Source organism: Lates calcarifer, linkage group LG2 (genome assembly GCF_001640805.2).
Source record: "Lates calcarifer isolate ASB-BC8 linkage group LG2, TLL_Latcal_v3, whole genome shotgun sequence".
NCBI classification, from domain to species: Eukaryota; Metazoa; Chordata; class Actinopteri; family Centropomidae; genus Lates; species Lates calcarifer.
The window spans coordinates 17,707,023-17,719,385 of record NC_066834.1 but is presented as its reverse complement, the minus strand read 5'-3'; the positions used below and the strand labels follow the sequence as shown (position 1 = coordinate 17,719,385).

At 39.5% G+C, this 12,363-nt stretch overlaps 1 long non-coding RNA gene across 1 annotated transcript in view; it reads right to left on the bottom strand.

Moving 5' to 3' along the window:
- Window positions 1-8,427, bottom strand: part of LOC108897715 (uncharacterized) — a 36,218-nt gene extending 27,791 nt beyond the window's left edge. The window contains exon 1 of the long non-coding RNA XR_001963344.2: window positions 7,866-8,427. This is a non-coding gene — a long non-coding RNA (uncharacterized LOC108897715). The remainder of the gene's footprint in view (window positions 1-7,865) is intronic.
- Window positions 8,428-12,363: the final 3,936 nt, after the last annotated feature.

The following is a 12,363-nucleotide window of genomic DNA, read 5'->3' as shown; positions in this document are numbered from 1 at the left end:
CACCATAATATAACGGTGGAAATTAACATAATTTTTGCATATGTAGGCAATTTCTAGGAGACAGGGTTGCATTAAATACAGAATATATGATGAGTGTGTCTGTGGCAGCTTTGAACATTTTTGATGGAAACTATCACAATAATCACGTATTAGTTATACTGTCAAGCAATGACTAAAGTAGTCTGACTTCATTGGATATACTGTTACTGATAATATTTCTCTGGTAACTTGCCCAGTGCCAGTGAGTCTGAAATGGCTGTTTTTGTCCAGTGTGTCCCAACATGAAATTTGTTATACAGGGAATATAAACAGTTGCAATCTTAAGGAGCCGTACTACGAGACTGCATTGGCATTGTTTTATCTTTAGCAATCTTTGTGCTTCCAGCACAGCAGTTTTGGCTGAGGTCTATAAATGTAGGTGTGAGTTTGCTGTGAGGGTGTGTGAGATCAGTGTGTTTATTGCAGGTTATGGAGCTGATACTGCACACACCCACACACACACACACACCCACACAGCATCTGGATTCAAGATTAGTCAAACATTCTCTACCCATGATGTCTGGCAGTGTAACAGCTGTTAGGGTGGCAAATACACACACACACACACACACACACACACCACACACACACACTACTTTCATCTGGAGACACTCTGCCTCCATCAGGGCGGGGACATCTGGAGCTAGAGTCCAGTGAGAGGCAGCAGTAGTGGGCCACACAGCAGGAGGGGAGCCCCTGGTCCTGAAGAGACTGGAGATGCTGTCATGTTTTCCAGGCAGCTGGGGCAGGAATGGTGAGGCAAGCTACTAACTAGCAGAAAACAAACAGATGCCAAATGGAGGAAGGAATGAAAAGCGCATGTGTGTGTGTTTGTGTGTGTGAGTATCTGTGAGGAAATGAGAAACTTTTATGGACCAGGTGGATGCTTAGGTACCGTTGCTCTTAAATGGCTTTGGGATGGTATTTAAAACTTTAAATTTATACTGGATATCTGCCATCAGTAGGGACAAAAACATGATCATTGATGACATTCAGGATAAACACTCTTGTCCTGAATGTCACCAACTGGATAAACTGTTGCTGCTACACTGTTACATATACTTATGAGACAACCTTCCTCAGTTTTCTTATACAGCAAAAAATTATAATCATATTTTATATGGGACAGGATATATTTTAAGGTTAGATATTTCAGGAAATGTTCATTTTCTTGCTCAGAATGAGACGAGTAGATCAAAACCACCCTTGTGTCTTTGTGTTAAGTATAGAGCTGGAGCCAGGAGGTAGTTAGCTCTGCTGAGTTTAGCATAAAGACTGGAAGCAGAGGGGGAAACAGTTAGCCTGGCTCTGTACAAATTGAAAACTCTCAGGAGAGAGCCAAATACTCCTACCAGCGCCACTAAAACTCTCTAATTAGCATGATGTATCTTGTTTAATTTTTGTACATAAAAGAAATATAAATATGATAATTTGTGGACTCCAGGAAGTCATAGTTGTTTCCTTCAAAATACAGTGGGGTCCAAAAGCCTGAGAGCACTTTCCCACTGTCATTATAACTTCCCGTAAACCCGCAAAGCGTCATTGGTGCATTTATGTTTGTGTGTGAATTTTAGAAACAAGAATTAAGATAGATTCTTGCTCCTGCTCTGTGCCTAATGCACAGAAAGATAGGTGTATCTCTAACTGATTCATTCAGAGTTTTTGGTCACGTGACTTGGCTCGACTCATATATTAACATTTAGCATGACTCTGACATGTCTAAGCAGACATCCTTCAAGGAGTTCAGTCGTGCTGACTACTTATAATTAAATAAATTACATTTGTTGGTTCATAACATTTGTGCTTTATTTTTCTTTAAATGAAGGCTATTATATGGCTGTTTAAAACATATGACTGACATGGATACACTAGAAATAAGTGCCATTCTAGTCATTTTATATTGTGAATTACATCTTCTGCTACATAGCAGAGGAAAAGATTGCTTGAAGGCACAGAACAGGAAGATGTACTGCACTTTCAACATAAATAGATCCAGCATCCTGTTTACAAGAAAAAGCAAAGGGTTTTAGGAATAGAGTTCTATTTTAGAAACATTAGCATGAGCAACACTGTCTGCCATGACAGTAATTATCTGGACCACAGTCTCATTTTTTTATGGTGATTAAACCAAGGTATCCAAATTAATTTGGAAAGTTTAATATGACGTTGAACAAATTTAATATTGCTGCCTTTTCATTCGCTTCTTTGGGGAATCAACAAGAATGTCTCCTTCAGTCTCTACATGCGAAAGTCAGACGGTGCTCACCATCATACTGACAAAGATAAGAACTCTTTTCAGTTTGGGCCTCTGCATCTCAGCTCCCATTCTCCCCCATTTTCATCTTTTTTCATGGCAGAATCACTTCTCGGCTTGCTTCATCTCCCTCTATCACTCCAGCTCATTCATTGCGTCGAGGCGAGTCTGTTCTGTCTACGTTTCAGCTTCTCTGTCAGATCCCGCCTGGGGCCAGAAGGATCCCTGTGATAGCATCCTCAAAGCTAAGATATGCCTGCACACTGATGCACATGAAAGAGAGAGAGAAAGAGGGGCTGCAAGACAGTGAGAGAGAGAGCGAGAATCTGACTCAGAGAGACTGGAAGTGTCAGGACTCTGTTGGCAGTTCAGTTTCAATTTGCCTGATTTAAAAATGTTAACTTTAAAACTTGCAAATTACAATATAATAGTATGATTCTCTTTTAGTAACGTTTTTATGGATTGGACATGAAAAAGGAGTACGTAAATGTTGTCTAGTTTTTGAATTTCCTGCTTCAGAGATGTCCCTCTGTGTTTTTGATGTCTGCAACTTCACTCATTTTCTCTAGACAGCTGGTTATCAGTCTCTTCTCACACCCTCCTTCCATTGGTCTAATAACTACTGTGCCTGTCTCTCATGTCTGCCTCAGAATAAAGGATTCTTGTGCAGAGTGAGAGCAGTCTGGCTCGACTCTCGCCTCTACATGCATTCCAGCCTCCGTCTCATCTCGGCCCAGGGCTAAGTGCATCAAGACAATGGCTTCAGTCTTGATGCACTCCTGACTGGTTGAGTGGGCTGAGTAGGTGGCCGCTTGTCTATCTGCGGTCTGCCTACACAACTTTCTGGCAGGCTAACAGGGATGATAACCAGCTAAGTGTGGGTGTTATGAGGAGTTCAGTTTTTCCTTGCAGAGTGTCTGACACTAACCCTCATTCAGTTTTAAACAGCAAATCAGTTTTGCATGCATCCAGTTCCACTGAGTCCATGTAAAGTGATGAATAGATATAACTAAGACTAGGGCTGACCGATTTACCAAATTTTAACCAAAACTGCAATTTGAACTAATGCAATTTCCAAACTGCAAAGACTGTGATTATTTTTACAATAGAGAGTGAGTGGATGAATTGTTACACTTTTTTTAGCTGCCTCACAGTTCACACACAGAGCGCTGCAGGAGCAACAGAACGACAGGCTGTAAACATTACAACCAGATCTGGTCTTAAAATGACCAAACCACAAAATTAACAGTGGAGTTAGATACTTGATGAAAACGGAGGGTAAAGTGACAGCACAATGCAGGCAGTGTGAGTCGCTTCCATTCTCTCTGCTCCTGTGTCACGTTGTACCTGCCTGTACAGCTGTATGCTAGTCGTGAGAATGGACACAGCTAACTTGTTAGTGCTACTGGTGTTATGATGAGAGTCTGAAATAACTGAGCTGTGACCAAGACGCCAACTTTATGTCTGCAGCGTTTCCACTATTTACATTTTGTAGCGCCAGCCCGCCAAGGGAAAATTATTACCACTGTTATTATAAAGTTGCAAGTTTTATTTGTATTTTGTATTTATATTAAATCCCACAGTGTTTTAATCAGCTCTGTCTGTCTCTACCAGCTCTCTGTGTGTCTGTCAGTCTCCTGTCATTCCCCTTCAGTGTATCAGCATTTGAAAAATCACCACAGGTAGCAGTGTGACTGATGTAAAGTTACTGCACTGAAGGCAAGAAAACATAGTGCTACTGTTTATTCTGTGAGAATTGTTCTATGGTTCATTATGTGTATGTTCTATACCATTTATTGTTACAATAAATACATTTTGGATTCGTATATTTTCATTTTCATCCTTGGATTAGTACACAGAGCTCCATCACATGTTTTACCTGTATATGTTGAATCCTGGTCTGAAACTTGACAGTCATTCTAGGGGAAACACTGCTATTTCACAAAAATAAAGGTCATTTTTTCTTTCATGTGTTTTGACATACTTAGGATTCAACTGCAGAGCAGAGCAGTGGATTATGCTGCAGGAGCTGTTTGATAAATCTTTGAGGTTTTGATAATTTTTTGAGGGTGAAACCTTGTCAGTATTGGACTAATTGAAATTCAGACTGACCTCACCTGCTGTGCACCATGAAGGACAAAACTACAAACTGTTTACGCCAACTTTCAAGTCAACAGGAGTTAATGTTTGATACTTAAAATAGATTTTGGGTGGAGAGTTGCTTTCGTGTTTGAAATACCCACTCTCTGATGTGTAGGAAGTGATGGGTCTCCTGTTGATATTTTGTTTGTCGTGTGAATGGAAGAGTCTGTAGTTTGCACAACACAGAGGACTGGCATGACCATATGAAAAGGTGTAATTAAAAACTCAACATCTATTTCTCAGTACTTTCTCGGGTTTTTAACTAATTAATTAAGGAAGCATGCCTACCAGAACATACTGAGAATGTCAGCAACCAGCCTAAGCTCATGACAGTGGTTTTCCAGTGACAGAGCAGCTCAGCTAACAGCTGTCAACCCCTTACTGATGTCCTGATTTTTTAACCGGCTTTTTCACTTTCTTGCCAAGAGCTGAAAAGATCGATACCACCAGTCTGTACACTGAGTATGACACTAGAGCCAGCAAGCAAACAGCTATGCCCAATTTTTAATCTCAGCACTCCATATGATACGATGATGATGGTGATTCGATTTCATTCATCTAGCCACAACTGCACAGCTGACTTAACTTACATTTCACTGAAGAATATAAGCAGAGCGGAGTGGCTCGCATTATGAAAAAACATTTACTTGGTTTCACCCTGAGCAAACATTTTATCATTCTGGGCAGAAAGTAGGCATATGTGAGATTATGAAATCTGCTGAATTTTACAGGGTGAAAAAAGAACATTCAGATTTTCCCCCTGAGGTTTTCCTGAGGAATGCTACAAATCACGGGTTGATGAACAGAGTGCTGAGGTCCCAAAAGCAGAGTGCATAGCTTAGCATAAAGACTGAAAGTGGGGAAACAGTTGTCTGTCTCATGGTAGAGAAACGTATCCTGAGAGCTAACTGAGGCAACACTACGCTCTTGTACTTGTATCTCTAGTTGTAGTGCACACATAATGCACATTTAAATATGACAACTGACATCTAATCAGAACTCTCACACTTCTTATTAGTCAACGGTGGTTTATGAGTGAAACATAGTGAAGTCAAGCCTTCATAACAGAGAGGTAAGATGGATATTTGGAGCTGGGATTTATTAGACACAAGAAGAAGAAAGCAGAGGTGAACAAATGTAGAAGTGAAGCATAAGACTGCTAACTACAACAGTAATCAAAGTGATTTCTGTAATTGGCTTTTTTTTACTTTTTAGGTCAAATGATGTATTCATTAATTTCATTATATTGTCATTCAAGAATGTAAAACACTGTTGTAGTAGATATTCAACAAGTAAACAGTGGTGATATATCAACAAAGAGACGAAAGAATGCAAGCTGCTCAAAATTTAAATAAGACACCACTGTAAGAACATGTTTGCCCTCTCTGCCACCCCAGTTATTCTCTGTGGCATGAACTGTATTGTGTTGTCTTGTTATTTCATCTGGCTCAGGAATGCAGACAAATAGTAAGTTAGCAACTACTTCTGTTTTGACCACTAACTTATATCCCTGGGGTGATGCACATGCACATGCACATACATACACACACACACACACACACACACACACACACACACACACACACACACACACACACACACAGACAGTAGGCAGCCTGAGAGATTTATAGGGCTATTTATTGTGTCAGTCGGCCCTCTGTCTAGTTCTAATCTATTCTAGACATGCAGCTGCGTAGGTGTGGATTAAACCTCCTCCTGGATGATGCACACCCCAAGTACAAGTCACTTAATTTGAATAGGTGCTCTTTAAACGTTATGCAGCTAGACCTGGCCGGAAATATTAGGAGCCGAAGGTCGTATTCTGCATGGTGCAACCGCGGCACAAGCTGAAGCAACCAGAGTCGGTTTGTGGGAAATTGTCTTCCTTGGGTTCCCTGGGGGCACAGCGAGCTATAAGAGGCATATTGCACTGTCTGGTTCATGACCTTTTTGTGTACCACTCTTCATCTTTCTTTTCTCCCTCTGTGTGCGATCTAATGGAGTGAGGCGGTAATCACCTAAAAATAGTGTGTTTTCAACCTGTGGCTTCTGCGACAGGTGTGGCAGGTATAGCAAATTGTAGTCAGAGCTACAATGGAGAATATCATGTTGTTTCAAAGCAGCGTCTTCACACACTTCCCCCAGAACCCCATAACAAAGCATAACCAGCACATGAGGTTTTTGGTTTAAAAATAACAACATCAAAACAACATTAAGTACAAAATGAGAAGGCGAGTTAGGAATGTTGAGAATGAGCTTTAGGGTGTAAGGAAGTGAGATCTCAACCATGGGCAGACACGAGGTGAGGGGGTCAAGGGGGTGTGCAGCAAAACAAGGCTAAGTTATAGGGCTCCTGCATCATCAGGGGAATTACAATGAGGCCTATATCCCTCAGGACATGAGATATTGTGTGTTGCATACAATAGCTTGTGTTTGTGTGGGTGTTTGCATGTTTGTATTGCGTTGAGCTCATGTGATGTTTTCCCTGCTGGCTACATGTTGCAGTTGTCAGACAGTGACAGATATAGCGCAGTATGCGCCAGAAATCACTGGCATAAGACTGTGTCTCTGACTTCGCTGTGAAACAAGGATCTTGAAGTTTTTGAAAGACGATCTTGCCAGAGTGAAGAATCTTCCACATTAATAATTCTATCTGATTCGGTCTGTGTCTCGGTGTAAGGTAACTTGCACTGACAAATAAAAGAAAAAGAAATGTAGTTCTCTATCTTTTCTCCAGCCTCAATGGGCGGCTGCAGAAGCCTCTCTGATGTCATGCTGATTTAATGTGCGTTAAGTGCTTTTAAGAAGTTTGAAATACTTGTTCAGTGTCATTTGTTCATTTGTCAGAAATCTGACATTGAAGAGAAAAATAATGAGGCTGTTTCAAACACAGGCTGACACAGACAATATCCCTTAAAAATATTTGCTCACAATGTATTTGTTCTCTTTCCTGAAAGATGCACACAGGGAATTGTGCATTGGGAGTTTATGTTTCCCTAGTGGAGGCTCTTGAACAGCACTTCCTCTCAACATTAGATCAATCTAAATGCAACCACAGCTATAACAGTTAGATTAAATACCAACAACGTGAAGCATTGAATTTCTAAAGCTTGTTGGTCCAAAGAAATGTTGCCTGACCACAGGTCCTGATGACCACATGATCAACCACACAATATAGTTATACTTGTAGTTATAGTTACAATATACCCCGCCCACTCCTACTTTTTTCAGGTAAGGGCCCTGAGTTCTTTTACAGCTATATTTGCATTAAAGAATATTTGACGTAATGTTGTCCTTTTCCTCTTTCCTCTATACACTTTTAACAGTCTTAAGCCCCTTAATTCACATCTGATGAACTATAACTAAGTCCCCGTTGCAGGCCTGATGCGATTGTTTCACTCAAAAAGGAAAAAAAATAAAAGTGTGTTACCTTGATTAGGAGTTCTGGGTCCAGGCTGCAGCTTTATCCAGTCTCTCGGTCTCTAGTGAAGAACCAGACGGTAAACAGGTGTTCAAAGATGGCGCTGTCTCTGTAGTTTTCACCAGTCTCTTGGTCTCAGGTGAAGAGCAGGTGTGTGATCCCTCCTGTGTAGTCCAATACACTCTGAATGTTGACTTGACACCTCGTAGCCACTGTCTCATAAATCCTCAGGGTTTCCACGTCGGAAAACAGTGAACTAAAGCCTTGAGCTTAAGTCGGTTTAGCTACAGAGTGGCTAAAAGTCCATTCATTTTGCTAATGAATGCTAACAGAATATACTCAGTAGGCTAACGAGCTAGCATAAATGTTTGAAGCTAATACACACACGCAAACAACTGTGCGACAAACTTCGAGTAGAAATATCTCCAGCTGCTCCAGAAAACATGTAAACTGAGTGTCCTGGTGAAGACTGTCGAGCAGATAATCTAAGAGACCACATATTTACTGTTTTGCACAAAGGTTCACACACTCTTTACCGTCGTGACTTTGTTGGTCAAGACCATTAAATTTACCCGCGCTCTCACTTCCTCTTCTCTGTTCCCGCACATCTCAGTCAATCAATGACCAGTAAGGCTCTTATTTTGAAATACTACTTCCTCTTACAATCATGAACTCTTCAAAATAAAACAATATTTATAACTTTATATCTATAACTTTTTAACTTATTTATTGCAATGCACCTTTTAAATCTTTTATGAACTAACCTTTTTAGTCATAAGCATAATCTAATCTTAATTTTAATCAAGCATCTTTTACATATTTTTATAATAATGCCTTTATCTTAGCATCATTTTTAGCAAGTATGGTCATTTTTAACCTGGTTACATAATACTCATATGTCCATATGTATATTTAAAGAGTTACTAGCCATGAAAAGCACACATAAAAAAATATTAAAATCTTTCCTGCATCCTCAAGACTCATTAGCTTCATGTAAGAGTGTTCTGTTGTAGTTAGGTATTTTTACTGAAGAGTTCAAGCCAGTGGTAATATTTCTCCTCATTCAACTAGATATTTAATAATTCTGAATGAGACAGATGGCTGTGGGTAAGTCCACATGGCTGAGGACCATTTGATCCAAACACCCTCTGTGGCTACAGACAACCAGCTGCTGGACACTTTTTTCTGTGGTCCAACCCATCTGGCCACCTTTTAAAAACCCTTGTAAGTCCATTATACAGCCTGTGTGAATACCACCTCATGACCACACACACACACACACACACACACAAGCTGTTGTTGTTGTGTTATTTGGAATGTCCACTAACTGCAAAATCTACCATTAAACTTGTGGGGGCTGACAGACAGTATCTCCATGACACATGCCATCAACTAATTTTTCACAGTTAGACCCCCTGCCGTGCAAGCACCTGGACCAACCACTAGGCATTTCCAATGCAGAAATGAAGGTGAGAAACAACCAGGTCACTGGAATGCCCCACAGAGTCAGAGGTAATGCTATGGGGAACAAAACCACAGAGACCAGGATTGGTTACTCTGGTCCACAAGGAGGATATTGTCAGTTTTAGTCCAGTTTTAGTAAATAAATAAATATAATATTTAGTCATGCACTTTTGTTCAGCTGTAATTCTGTTTTGAAATCCTTTTAGTTTCCTTTTATCAAACCTTCTAAGAGGAATACTGGACTAACATTTGTCAAGTTCACTGAAACACAACTCCAGATGAATGTTAATGTTGCTCTGTCTTTGCTGGATGTGTAAATTGGTAACTGATTGCTAGCAAGTTCACCACAAAAATGTTTAAAGGATAAGAAAATCAATGTTGTCTTAAAACTTGTGATGCCTTTAAGTGTGCCTGATTCTTGGGTTAGTCATTCATTTGGTTGTTGGTTTACAATGGTTCATTTTTATATTTAGTCACTATCTTGTTTTTGCCGTGAGGAAACAGCTGTCAGTGAGTATTTTCCCTCACAGTTATTTGAGGAAGAAAATTAAAACTGGTCGTGCTCCATGAGGAAGTTAATTAGCCTTGCGCGTGTGATTTAGCACTACATTAGCACCACTGTTGGCTGAGAGCTCCAGAGCATGTTTACATGTGAGAGAGAAAGAAAGAAAGAGAGAATTAGCCAAGTCATGAGATCAGCCAATCCACTGCCCCTGTCCCCTGGCACAGAGGATTGTGGGAGGTGAGCCAGAATATCATCCTTCATGGTAAACGAATAGAAATTTGTGCCTTGACCCTCGCTGCACTCTCTCTAGTAAAAACAAACAAAAAGAAGTGTGGGACATGATTTGTGAGGAAACTGGCAGCTTGCTCTTGACCTGTTTCTCACTGGAGAGAATTCTCTTTTCACATGCAAACAGTTTGCTGAAATCACTTCATCTGTCTTGGTTTTTGCAGTAAACAGAGTGGACACAGAATCTCCCCATATAATATAGCAACTGATCTATTTGTATCATTTAGTATCTCTAATATAGTATATGTGTGGATGTAGTCTATTAAAGTAATGTAATGTTGTCAGTCAAGGACTTACAAAGTACCGTAATTTGCTTTAAATGGTTCAATCAGTCTTTTTGGAAAAGAAGGCGTTATTTTCGTACAAATGGTGGATATGTCATTTTAGAATGAAACTCTTTAATTATTTAGAGACCAATTAGTCAAACCACATAGCCTGGAGCAAATGCAGTTAAAGTGAGCTGGGATGATCCACTGGGGCTAAAGGTAGAGTAGATATGAATCTTCACACGTTAAGACACAGAAAAGCAAAAAGGAGTTTGCATTAAAATCAAACTTAAAATATTTTATTTCACGGAGAAAAAAAAAAAATAAGGTAGGTAAGTTGAAAACCAGAGAGCATGTAATTCATTTGTGCATCTGATAAGGATTTTGTGTTGTGAAGAGTGTGTGTAATCGTAATTATTAAAGGTTAACCCATTATTTTTGAAATTCCAGCATGCAGCATGTGATTGGCTGAAAGGTGAGGGGGTGGAAACTGGTCACAACAACTCTGTCATGAAAAGGGCCATTATGAAATATAAAAAGAAAACTGATGAAATAAAACTACATAATAGTGAGAGAGTTATCAAATGAATTCATAATTTATTAGTTTATATTTTATGAGTACTTTTGCTCTTTTACTTGTATGTAAGTAAATTATTTATTTCAAAATGTTGTGTTAATTTATTTAGATATTTCCTCATTGGCTATCATTGAACTGTGTCTTCGCTCCAATCTAGACAGAGTGCCAGACAGAGTTCATAATGAAGATCCCAAAGGGAACGTTGGTCGGCTCACATCATCCAATCACACTAACCAGGAAATGAGTCACTGTTACCAGGGAGACCAGTTGCCAGGGTCATCGAAAAGCAGGGGCACAGGGGACTGTTCTAACGCAACCGCATACAAATGCACACACACACACATAAACAATGGTACAACATTTAATGAATATAAGTAACAAAAGAGACAGTTGTGCTAGAGGCATTTTCTGATACTGCATACATACTTTAACATGGAGTTAATAATGTCACAACACATGGTAATGTGCTGTGACAATAGTAGTACTTTAAACAATTTAAACTGAGTTGCAGACAAATTGCTGCATACTAACTGTTTGCTCTATACACAAGATTGGCACACTGACACCTGAGACAAACAAAGTGTTCATGAATGTGGGACACTGTGATCCCCCAGAACAACGTTGGCCAGTGAACGATCCATAGCGATCGATCCACAGCGATCGATCCATAAAAATATTTTTAGTTTGCTGCTGCCTTCTGTTCAATCAAATTTGAGACTTATAATAAATGTATTTCTCTGCATTGGAACGTTTATTCTTATATTCTATTTGTCTTACTGCTTATTTTAAATTTCTAATCTCTTAACTCCTCAATAACTATATTTAATTGTACTTGAATGTCCGTTTATGAGTTTATTTTACACTTTGTCTTAATGTTTTTCAAGTTTTATGTAAAAAGCACTTTGAATTGCCTTGTACACTCTGACTCTCTCTCCTCCCATCTGTCTGCTGTTTTTCGCTCTCTCACAGCATGAATACAATGCATGATGGGATATATTATATGGTTATTGACCATCTGCTATACACTATTTTTCACAATGCATTGTGGGATACTTTGAGTCTACTATAGAGGGTATAATAATGGTAAATGGTAAACTCACTGTATAGTGAGTAGTGAGTGATTTCAGACACAGCCATGGTGTTTTGCAGATGCTGGTGGAGAGTAATGTCAAGCAAGCTTCTCCAAAGTCTGCCACTAAAGAAAGGCTGATTTTGTCTTCTACATAGTTTCCCAAACTAATTCAAGGTTTAAAATGGCAGTAATAAGGAATTATGTTCCCTTCATGTTACGCTGGATTACACTGCTGAATGGAAAAAGCCATTTATGTCAACCTCCTACTGGTGTATGCAGGATGCCATATGCGCAGGTCTCTGACAGAATCTAATATTTCTTGAAACAGGATGTCA